The sequence below is a fragment of the Heteronotia binoei genome, chromosome 20 (assembly GCF_032191835.1).
Source record: "Heteronotia binoei isolate CCM8104 ecotype False Entrance Well chromosome 20, APGP_CSIRO_Hbin_v1, whole genome shotgun sequence".
In the NCBI taxonomy this organism is placed as follows: Eukaryota; Metazoa; Chordata; class Lepidosauria; order Squamata; family Gekkonidae; genus Heteronotia; species Heteronotia binoei.
The window spans coordinates 30,736,312-30,748,125 of NC_083242.1; the positions used below are offsets into that span (position 1 = coordinate 30,736,312).

At 49.9% G+C, this 11,814-nt stretch overlaps 1 protein-coding gene and 1 non-coding gene across 5 annotated transcripts in view; one reads left to right on the forward strand and one right to left on the reverse strand.

The window, feature by feature from the left end:
• The window catches only part of LOC132588152 (protein ELFN1-like), a 644,710-nt gene that overhangs the window by 278,091 nt on the left and 354,805 nt on the right, over nucleotides 1-11,814 (reverse strand). The gene's annotated exons all lie outside the window — the stretch shown is intronic.
• TRNAH-GUG (transfer RNA histidin (anticodon GUG)) lies at nucleotides 3,015-3,089 on the forward strand. Its single transcript has one exon. It is a non-coding gene; the product is annotated as a tRNA-His (tRNA).

Here is an 11,814-nt window from a genome sequence, read left to right on the forward strand (position 1 = left end):
CCCCTGCTCCCGCCTGGGGATTGGCAACTCTAGACCACTGTGTTAGAGCACTGAAGTCGGTGGCCTTAGAAGTGTATTACTTGGCTCTCTGAGCCTGGCTTCGCATGGAAATTTAGAAGGGTGTAGCTGCCTTTAGGGTTTGCCCCCCGCCCCCCCCCCCCCAGAATCTGACATCACATTGAAACTGTGAATGTTGTCAACAGAAGAAGAAGAAGAAGAAGATGATGATGATATTGGATTTATATCCCCCCCTCCACTCTGAAGAGTCTCAGAGCGGCTCACAATCTTCTTTACCTTCCTCCCCCACAACAGACACCCTGTGAGGCGGGTGGGGCTGGAGAGGGCTCTCCCAGCAGCTGCCCTTTCAAGGACAGAGTCTCAGAACGGCCTACAATCTCCTTTCCCTTCCTCCCCCACAACAGACACCCTGTGAGGTGGGTGGGGCTGGAGAGGGCTCTCCCAGCAGCTGCCCTTTCAAGGACAACCTCTGCCGGAGCTATGGCTTACCCAAGGCCATTCCAGCAGGTGCAAGTGGAGGAGTGGGGAATCAAACCCGGTTCTCCCAGATAAGAGTCTGCACACTTAACCACTACACCAAACCGGCTCTCCAGCTGCTTCAGGGTGAGATTCAGAAGATCCACCACAGTTCACACAAAGGCAAAAGGCAGAGGGGGAGGGAGAAAACCCAATCCTCTCCATGTCTAAGTATGTGAACTTACGTAAATAAAGGGTAACCAAGGGCACATAATTACATAAAATTGTTACTTCATAATGCATGTAAACAACCCAAAATATGTAAAGGAGGGGAACCCGACGGTGAATTAGAACCAATTACTTGAAGCTAATTAAAATAAGAATGGCTGGAATGGACGCGTGTTAATAACACTGAACCTTCCATTTCTAAAGGAATTTCCATATAAGTGGGCGGAATGCAAAATAGGGTTTCTTCTCCAGACACATCGGAGCAGAGTTAGAGTCTTAGAACTCATTGTTTTCCTAAAGAGTTTGGACTGAAGGAACAGATTAGAGCTGCTGCATGCTGGAGGTGAGATTTCCAATTTTCTACCCAGTTCCTTCTTACAGAAAGACATAGATTATCTTGGAGAACAGATGCGAAGTGCTGGGGAGAAAGTCATAGAGCCATAGAGATGGAAGGGACCTCCAGGGTCATCTAGTCCAACCCCCTGCACAAGGCAGAAGATTCACAAATGAATCTTTGTGAATCTTTCCAGATACGGGCGCCCGGCGTAACGACCCAAAAGCGCCGATGAAAAAAGTGCGTTGAGCCGTGCTTTTGAGAAAGCTGTCCGATATTTTGGGATAGTAATATTGAAAAGATACCTAGCCGGGGATAGTACTTTGGCTTGCTTCCCTAAGAAAATGTGCACAGAAAGACTAACTCTGGCAGATCTCAATTCGAGCTCCACCAACCTCATGCGCAGAAGTTCTTTCGCGTCCCTCAGCTCCATCATTGCTAAGGACTCAGGGGAGACGTAAGCGCTGATGCAGCCCGTCTTGCCCTCTTTCTCACGATCTTCCTAAGTTCACAGGATCTTCAATGCTGTCAGATGGCCATCCGGCCTCTGTTGAGAAAACTCCAAAGAAGGAGAGCCCACCACCTCCCGAGGAAGTCTGTTCCACTAACTGTCAGAACGTTCTTCCTGTTGTTTAGCCATAAACTCTTTTGATTTAATTTCAACCCGTTGGTTCTGGTCCGGCCTTCTGGGCCAACAGAAAACAACTCTGCACCATCCTCTCGAGGACAGCCCTTCATGTACTTGAAGATGATGATCCTATTATCTCTCAGTTGTCTCCCCTCAAGGCTAAACATGCCCAGCTCCTTCAACCTTTCCTCATAGGACTTGGTCTCCCCAGACCCTTCACCAGCCTCGTTGGCCTCCTCTGGACACGTTCCAGTTTGTATATACCCTTCTTCAATTGGGGCACCCAAAAAGATTTGAAGCAAAAGATTTTTTGAAGTTGGGCAAAGACCTGGGGTCTTTCACCCAGGTAGCATCTAAAGCAGGAGACCAGCAAACAGAAGTCCAGTTTAGCTAGGTCAGGGATCTCCAAGATGAGTGCAGTAGCACCCGCCAACACCTTTCCTGGTGCTCACCAAGTGCTTTTTGAAAGTGAGTGGGGCCAGATGGGGCTTTTGTCCAGCAAGGCTTCTGATTCAGGGGTGTCATGCAGCCCGGGGGTCAAATCAAACCCCTGGAGGGCTCCTATCAGGACCCCAAGTGACTAGCTGTCATCTGCTTCCTTCTCCCTCTCTCTTGCTTCCTTCTGCATCTCGGGTTGCTTTGCCAGGCTTGCTCAATCACACAGGAGCTACAGAGCAAAGCTTCTGATTTCTCCACGGGCTGACGCTCCTCCCTTGGAGAGGAAGGGCGGGGGGGGGGGAGAGGCAGAACTTGCTTTGCCAGGCTTTCTCAATCGCACAGCAGAGCCTGGCTCAAGATTTAAAGGCACACACACCTTTCTAAAAGCAAATTGTTCCCCAGCATCTTCTTAAGCCTTCCGTGGTTTGGAGGCACATGGAGGCTGTTGGGGTGGGGCTTTCCCCCACTGGCTAGCTGAGGGTGGGAAAGAGCCTGGCAAACGGGGAGATCGCCTGATGGGACCTGGGGATTGGCAAGCGTGCCTCTTCCTCCCTTAACAGCTTGACAACATGGACTTTAGCTAACAGCAAACCGCTTGATAACAGAGTCTTTGACTAACAGAAGTGACTTTAAAAAACATTCCTAATCAGTGTCTGACTGATTAATTTACTCACTCTCTGTTCTTTACTTCTGTTTATTATTTTATTTACTCCATTCATACCCTGCCTTTCTCCCCAGTGGGGGCTCAAAGCCGCTGACACCCTTCTCCTCCATCATATCCCACATCATGGGAGGGACGGTGGCTCATCTGCTTGGGAAGCAGAAGGTCCCAGGTTCAGTCCCCGGCATCTCCAAAAAAGGGTCCAGGCAAAGAGGTGTGAAAAACCTCAGCTTGAGACCCTGGAGAGCAGGGGAGGGATGGTGGCTCAGTGGTAGAGCATCTGCTTGTGAAGCAGAAGGTCCCAGGTTCAATCCCTGGCATCTCCAACTAAAAAGGGTCCAGGCAAGTAGGTGTGAAAAACCTCAGCTTGAGACCCTGGAGAGCCGCTGCCAGTCTGAGAAGACAGTACTGACTTTGATGGACTGAGGGTCTGATTCAGTAGAAGGCAGCTTCATAGGTTCATATACGTTCATCCTCAAACCACCATTTGTGGTGGTGTGGCTGAGATAGGGTCGCCAACTCCCAGGCGGGAGCAGGAGATCCCCTGGTTTGGAGGACCGCCCCCCCCGTCTCAGAGTCATCAAAAAGCGGGAGGGGGGAGGGAAATGTCTGCTGGTCACTCCATTATTCCCTATGAAGACAGGTTCCCATAGGGTTTAATGGAGAATTGATCCATGAGTAAATGGGGCTCTGGGGGGGGCTGTGTTTTGAGGTAGAAACACCGAATTTGCAGCATAGTATTCGCTGTCTCTCCTCAAAACACCCTCCAAGTTTCAAAAGGGTTGGACCGTGGGGTCCAATTCTATGAGCCCCCAAAGAAAGTGCCCGTAGCCTTCGTTATTTCCATTGGAGAGAGGGCATTTAAAAGGTGTGGGAGGGAAATCAAACCTGGAGGAGCGAGGAATCAAACCTGGTTCTCTGAGATAAGAGTCCATGCACTTAACCACTACCCCAAACTGGCTTGTGCCGTGAACTCCCTTTGGAGTTCAATTATGCTTGTCAAAACCTTGCCTCAAAATCTCCTGGCTCCACCCCCAAAGTCCCTTTGGAGTTCAATTATGCTTGTCAAAACCTTGCCTCAAAATCTCCTGGCTCCACCCCCAAAGTCCCTTTGGAGTTCAATTATGCTTGTCAAAACCTTGCCTCAAAATCTCCTGGCTCCACCCCCAAAGTCCCCAGATATTTCTTGAATTGGACTTGGCAACCCTAGGCTGAGAGAGAGGGACTGGCCCAGGGGTCACCCAGTGGGTTTCCATGACACAAGTGGGGATTCGAACTTGGGTCTTCTAAAACCTAACCTCGCCCTCTTAACCACTACACCATGCTAGCTCAGCGAGTGAAGAGCAGTGGCAAAGAGTCTTGGGGTGGGGGGAGGAAAGCAGAACTCCCATCGGGCTGTGCAAGAACAGGCCTGTATAGAATACTGTACTTTGCAGTGTACTGTGCTATTTTAACACGCAAAACAGAGTCGATCTGCTTGCAACAAGCCAAACGGCTCGGCAAAAATAATCCCGGCTCACGGAGCAAGCAAAGAGTCCCGTGGTGCAGTGTTAAAGCTGCAGTACTGCGGTCCTAAGATCTGCTCACGACCTGAGTTCGATCCCCGGCAGAAGCTGGGTTTTCAGGTAGCCGGCTCGAGGTTGACTCAGCCTTCCGTCCTTCCGAGGTCAGGCAAAGGAGTCCCCAGCTCGCTGGGGGGAAAGCGTAGAGGACTGGGGAAGGCAAGGGCAAACCACCCCGTCAAAAGTCTGCCGTGAAAACATTGTGAAAGCAACGTCACACCAGAGTCGGAAACGACTGGTGCTTGCACAGGGGACCTTTCCTTTCCTCTGTATAATAGAGCCCCATGGCGCAGAGTACTCCAGTCTTAAGCTCTGCTCACGACCTGAGTTTGATCCCCGGTGGAAGCTGGGTTTTCAGGTAGCCGGCTCGAGGTTGACTCAGCCTTCCATCCTTCCAAGGTCAGTAAAATGAGTGCCCAGCTTGCTGGGGGGAAAGTGTAGATGACTGGGGAAGGAAATGGCAAACTACCCCATAAAAAGTCTGCTGTGAAAATGTTGTGAAAGCAACATCACTCCAGAGTCTGAAATGACTCGGTGCTTGCACAGACCTCACCTGGAGTGCTGTGTTCAGCTTTGGGCACTGCATTTTAAGAAGGATATAGACAAGCTGGAACAGGTCCAGAGGAGGGTGACGAAGATAGTAAGGGGTCTGGAGACTAAGACCTATGAGGAAAGGTTGAAGGAGCTGGGCATGTTTAGCCTGGAGAGGAGACTGCTGAGAGGTGATATGATCACCATCTTCAAGTACTTGAAGGGCTGTCCTCTAGAGGATGGTACAGAATTGCTTTCTGTGGTCCCAGAAGGTGGGACCAGAACCAATGGGTTGAAATTTGATCAAAAGAGTTTCTGGTTCAACATTAGGAAGAACTTCCTGACCGTTAGAGAGTCCCCAGCTCTCTGGGGGGAAACCATAGAGGACTGGGGAAGGCAGTGGCAAACCACCCCATCAAAAGTCTGCCGTGAAAACATTGTGATGCGACGTCACCCCAGAGTTGGAAACGACTGGTGCTTGCACAAGGGACCTTTCCTTTCCTCTGTATAATAGAGCCCCATGGTGCAGAGTGTTGAAGCTGCAGTACTGCATTCCTAAGCTCTACTCACGACCTGAGTTCGATCCCCGGGGGAAGCTGGGTTTTCAGGTAGCCGGCTCTAGGTTGACTCAGCCTTCCATCCTTCTGAGGTCGATAAATGAGTCCCCAGCTTGCTGGGGGGGGAAGTGTAGATGACTGGGAAGGCAATGGCAAACCACCCCGTAAAAAGTCTTTCGTGAAAATGTTGTGAGAGCAACGTCACCCCAGAGTCAGAAACGACTGGTGCTTGCTCCTTTTCCATGGAGCAAAATGCAAGCGACATGTCGTATCCCTAGCTTGAGGCTCACCCCACCCTTCAGCGGTGTTTCAGCAGGCTGTAGGCTTCTGAATAGAGATGGAGAAAGAGCACCGTTCCAGGCCAGAGAGGAGAGGCATTTTGCAATCAAAAACACAAAAGTGCTTGCTCAAGATATCTCGACAGCTAAAGCACCACTCATTTGCGTTCAGCGGTCGCAAGCCCGCTCCTTTTCTTGAGAAAAGAAAAGTGCCTCGCTGGATCAAAACCAAGATCCACCTAATCTGGTGCTCTCAGCGAGGATTTCAGCAACCAGCAGGAACCCGGGAGTTGAGTAGAAATCCGCTGGTGCCCCAAATCTATCTTAAACCTGTCGTTTTCTGGATGCAGGGCCGTAGCCAGGATTTTACTAGTCGGGGGGCTTTTTAAAAAGTCAGGGGGCCCCCTTTCCCATCCATTGCAGGGCTTGCCGCTTCTCAGAAGCTTTCTGGGGTAGGGGCAGAAGCTGGAAGATCTAAATGTAGCCAAATGGAGGCAGCCAACCCGAAAACTTTGGAGTGAAGAAGGGGCTGTACCTTGCATGCTAGCAGGGGGGGGGGTTGGTGTAGTGGTTAAGTGTGCAGACTCTTATCTGGGAGAACCGGGTTTGATTCCTCACTCCTCCACTTGCACCTGCTAGCATGGCCTTGGGTCAGCCAGAGCTCTGGCAGAGGTTGTCCTTGAAAGGGCAGCTGCTGTGAGAGCTCTCTCAGCCCCACCCACCTCACAGGGTGTCTGTTGTGGGGGAGGAAGGGAAAGGAGATTGTAGGCCGCTCTGGGACTCTGTCCTTGAAAGGGCAGCTGCTGTGAGAGCCTTCTCAGCCCCACCTACCTCACAGGGTGTCTGTTGTGGGGGGTGGGGGAGATAAAGGAGATTGTGAGCCGCTCTGAAACTCTGAGATATGGAGTGGAGGGTGGGATATAAATCCAGTATCTTCATCTCCTTCCTTCCTTCCTTCCTTCCTTCCTTCCTTCCTTCCTTCCTTCCTTCCTTCCTTCCTTCCTTCCTTCCTTCCTTCCTTCCTCCCTCATCTGACATTCATGTCTTGCTGCTCTCAGACATCTAACATTTATTCTGTGTGGCTCTTATCTTAAGCAAGTTTGGCCAGCCTTGCCCCACAGGGTCGCCTTAAGGTGGCCACAACTCAACGGTACTTTCCATCATGGCCTTATGAACTAATAATAATAATAATAATAATAATAATAATAATAATAATAATAATAATAATAATAATAATAATATTTTATTTTTATATCCCGCCCTCCCCGCCAGGCGGGCTCAGGGCGGCTAACAGACATGGGAGTCCCATGATTCATATAAAACAACATAAACAATTTTAAATATATCAATTACAAATAAATTATTTAAATAGATAAAATATATAAAATAGGTGCTAAAATACTGTAATCATAATGTACACAAGATGGCTAGATGTCCGCTCGTTGGATTAATCAGGTTCTATCTCGAAAGCCAGCTGGAAAAGAAATGTTTTGCAAGCCCTGCGGAATTGGTTCAGGTCCGCAGGGCTCGCACCATCTCTGGAAGGTCGTTCCACCAGCGAGGGGCTATCACCGAGAAGGCCTGCTCCCTAGTAGCCTTCAACCTAACTTCTCTTGGCCCAGGAATTATCCATGGTCCTGAAGTCCTGACTTCCATTGCGGTTGTCTACCTTCACCTGTTCATTGGCCACCTCTGCCCGCAAGACTCCACAAAACTGGGGCAAGGGAGAAGCTTGCGTTATGTACACCAGTGGTGCGCTGTGGTTCACGGCACAAGCTGCCAAACCTGGGATTTCTATCGCCGACTGAAACCTCAATGCTGAGAATAAGCATCACTCGCGTCACGAGCTTCTAAAGGCGCAGCGACAAAATACGTTCCGGGAGCACCGGGAATGCAAACAGTATATGATCTGCCTCCCCTTATTCCACACTCCTTTTTAATTTAAATCCTAACAGGATGTTTTCGTACAGTAAAATATATGACGCATCCTTAAACTATGCCCTCCCCTTAGCTATTATCGTTCCATCTACACCTACCCATTAACCTTTAACAATGCTATCAATCAACCTACAGAACGGAGAAAGGAGGGGAGAGCCGGCAGAAGCTTCACATTCTTCCAGGAATGCCAACGGAATGTTTTAAATTTAATGCGAGCAACCCGTCTATTAAATGCAACATACTTGGTGACAAGACAGATCTAAGAGGCTCTCTGCTCGGACCTCCGAGGGTTCACCGTTTTCCACCCCTGCAAACTAAGTTGCTTGGTTACCAAGGAAGCCCTTAGAATTAGGGATGCCATGGATTTTGCATCAAACTGGCTGGACAGTTGAATTTAGCCTTGTTCAGCTGCGATGATCAAACAGGAGCTAGACAACCGGAGCGGGTTGGTTCAGCACTGAGTCACTCAAAACTATGCCAAATGATTTTGGAAGACCTGTGGGTTTTGCAGATCCAAGCAGATAGGCAACCTGTAAGGTTGCTAAGAACGACTTGAGAAAATGTCAAGTGGTCAGACATTTTTAAATACAGGGCATTTATTTAGGACTCCTTTGCCACTTGTTTAAGCAATTACCTCAGAAAGGGAATTGTATCACAAAAAGGACATTGCGGAGTGGGGGAAAAGTACAGAAAACGGTAACTAAGATGATCGAGGGGGGTGGGTGGGAAGAGTCCCTTCCCTATGAAGAAAGGCTGAAGATTCTGGGACTTTTCTGTTGAGAAAGAGACAAGGGAAAACATGACAGAAGTTTATAAAATTATGCACTGAGTGGAAAATGAATGATGAAGTCCTGATGAAGTCAATCCTCCCACAGCTTACAGTAGGCCCTGTAAGAAGAGCCCTGCAAGCTCTTGGAGGATTGGCTACATCAGAGCATGTGACCTAATATGCAAAGGAGTTCCTGCTACAAAAAAAGCCCTGGGGATAGACATAAGCCAGGAAAATAGAGGTTTGTGAAGGTTCGTGGGGTCTCATGAGTGGAAAGATTTGGAAAAAAAATTATTCTTTCCTTTCCCCTTGTAAAATACTAGAACATGAGGGCATCTGAAGAAGAAAGAAGAAAGATTATATCCCACCCTCCACTCTGAATCTGAGTCTCAGAGTGGCTCACAATCGCCTTTACCTTCCTCCCCCACAACAGTCACCCTGTGAGGTGGGTGGGGCTGAGAGAGCTCTGACAGAAGCTGCCCTTTCAAGGGCAGCTCTGCGAGAGCTATGGCTGACCCAAGGCCATTCCAGGAACTGCGAGTGGAGGAGTGGGGCATCAAACCCTGTTCTCCCAGATAAGAGTCTGCGGACTTCACCACTACACCAAACTGGTTTGTGCCATGAACTACCAAGCCGATGGGCAGTAGATTCAGGATGGTCAAAAGGAAAAACTTCTTAACACAGGAAGTGGTAGAAATGTAGAATCCTCTGACTGCAGTGGATTCAGTGATGCCAACAGGCATAGACAGCTTCAAAAGGGGACTATATAGATTCAAGTCAAACTTAACTTGACTTAATAGATACATCGAGCAGAGGTCTATTGATGGCTTCTAGTCATGGTGACTTAAGGGAACCTTCACATTTAGAGGTAGTTAACCTTTGAATCCCAGAGCGAGCAGGCAACATCAGGAGAAGGCCGTGGCCTCCATGTCCTGTTGATGGCCTTCCACCGGAACAGGCTGGCCATCAAGTTAGACGGGATGGTAGACTAGGTGGAACACTGCTCTGATCAAGCAGGGCTCTTCTGATGTTCTTACCAGCTGCTTGGAGAAAGGGTGAAGCCATGGCGGGGGAGGAGAACTGAACTAAACAGTGCAAGAAGGTGATTGCGCAAAAACACCGATGAAGTTATACAGCAATGTTAAGAAGGAATATGACTGAAGCGGTGCTCCTAAAAATTGTAAACTTGTGTTTTCCATGAGATAAAGAACATAAGAGAAGCCATGTTGGATCAGGCCAATGGTCCATCCAGTCCAACACTCTGTGTCACAGAAGAACATAAGAGAAGCCATGTTGGATCAGGCCAATGGTCCATCCAGTCCAACACTCTGTCTCACATAAGAACATAAGAGAAGCCATGTTGGATCAGGCCAATGGCCCATCCAGTCCAACATTCTGTCTCACACAGTGGCCAGAACCCAGGCGCCATCAGGAGGTCTACCAGTGGGGCCAGAACTCCAGAAACTCTCCCACTGTTGCCCCCCAAATACCAAGAATACAGAGCATCACTGCCCCAGACAGAGTGTTCAATCTATACTTTGTGTCTAATAGCCTCTGATGGACCTTTGCTCCATCTGTTTCTCCAGTCCCCTCTTGATTAAATGAAAGACTGGTTTTACTGGGAGAAGGAGAAGGGATGCATAAATCTGCAGATACAGGGACTTCAGGATACTGTTCTAACCATAGCCTCCCACTCACTAAGCTGCCTTCTACTGAATGATAGCATCGATCCATCAAGGTCAATATTGTCTACTCCAGGGGTATCAAACATGTGGCCTGGGGGCCAAATCAGGCCCCCAGAGGGCTCCTATCAGGCCTTTGGGTAAGTCTCTTCCCTTCTTCCTCTCTCTTGCTTCCTTCTGCATGCTTTGCTTTGCAAGGCTTGCTCAATCACACAGGAGCTGCAGAGCAAAGCCTCTATCTTCTCCATTGGCTGAGGCTCCTCCCTTGGGGAGGAAGGGGGGGGGCGAGCTTGTTTTGCAAGGTTCTCTCAACTGCACAGCAGAGCTACTGAGCCAAGCCTCTCTTCCTTCTATTGGAGAGCCAGTTTGGTGTAGTGGTTAAGTGTGTGGACTCTTATATGGGAGAACCAGGTTTGATTCTCCACTCCTCCACTTGCACCTGCTAGCATGGCCTTGGGTCAGCCATAGCTCTGGCAGAGGTTGTCCTTGAAAGGGAAGCTGCTGTGAGAGCCCTCTGAGCCCCACCCACCTCACAGGGTGTCTGTTGTGGGGGAGGAAGGTAAAGGAGATTGTGAGCTGCTCTGAGACTCTGTCCTTGAAAGGGCAGCTGCTGTGAGAGCCCTCTCCAGCCCCACCCACCTCACAGGGTGTCTGTTGTGCGGGAGGAAGGGAAAGGAGATTGTGAGCCGCTCTGAGACTCTGTCCTTGAAAGGGCAGCTGCTGTGAGAGCCCTCTCCAGCCCCACCCACCTCACAGGGTGTCTGTTGTGGGGGGGGGGGAAGGGAAAGGAGATTGTAGGCCGCTCTGAGACTCTGTCCTTGAAAGGGCAGCTGCTGGGAGAATCCTCTCCAGCCCCACCCACCTCACAGGGTGTCTGTTGTGGGGGAGGAAGGGAAAGGAGATTGTGAGCGCTCTGAGACTCTTCGGAGTGGAGGGCGGGATATAAATCCAATATCTTCATCTTCTATCTTCATCTTCTATTGGCTAGAGCTCTTGCCCTTCCTCGTCTCCTGGGGAGGAAGAGAAGAGCAAGAGCTTGCTTTGCCCAGTTCCCTCGATCCCACGAGAGATACAAAGAAAGCACCTTAACAAATCAATTCAGCACTCTTGGTCTACTCACACTGTCAGTGGCTCTCCAGGGTTTCTGGCAGAGGTCTTTCATATCACCCACTGCCTGACCCTTTTAACTGGAGATACTGGGGGCCTAACCTGGGACCTTCTGCATGCCAAGCAGAGGGACTTCCACTGAGCCACGGCCTTTCCCATAACTTCTAGCATCTGAGGATGCAGTGCCACATTAAACCCTGTGGAGGCCCCTAGGTAGTCAAAATCGCAGGGGCCCCCTCGCAAATTATCGCAGCGTCGGAGCACCTGCCCCACTGCCCATGACCCCTGCTGCAGCCACCTTCGCAAAAGCCATTTGGACAAAGCTGCGGGGCAGAAGCAAACTTGGCAACGACACCAGCAGTAGCCACACCGGGAAAAGAGCGGCTCAGTTGCTGGCTGCGCATGCAGACCAGGAGGGCTGCAGACCGGGGGAAAACCAGAGCCGCTGGAAGAAGAAGAAGACTGCCGATTTATACCCCACCCTTCTCTCTGAATCAGAGACTCAGAGCGGCTCACAATCTCCTACATCTTCTCCCCCCACAACAGACACCCTGTGAGGTGGGTGGGGCTGAGAAGAAGAGGAAGAAGACTGCAGATTTATACCCTGCCCTTCTCTCTGAATCAGAG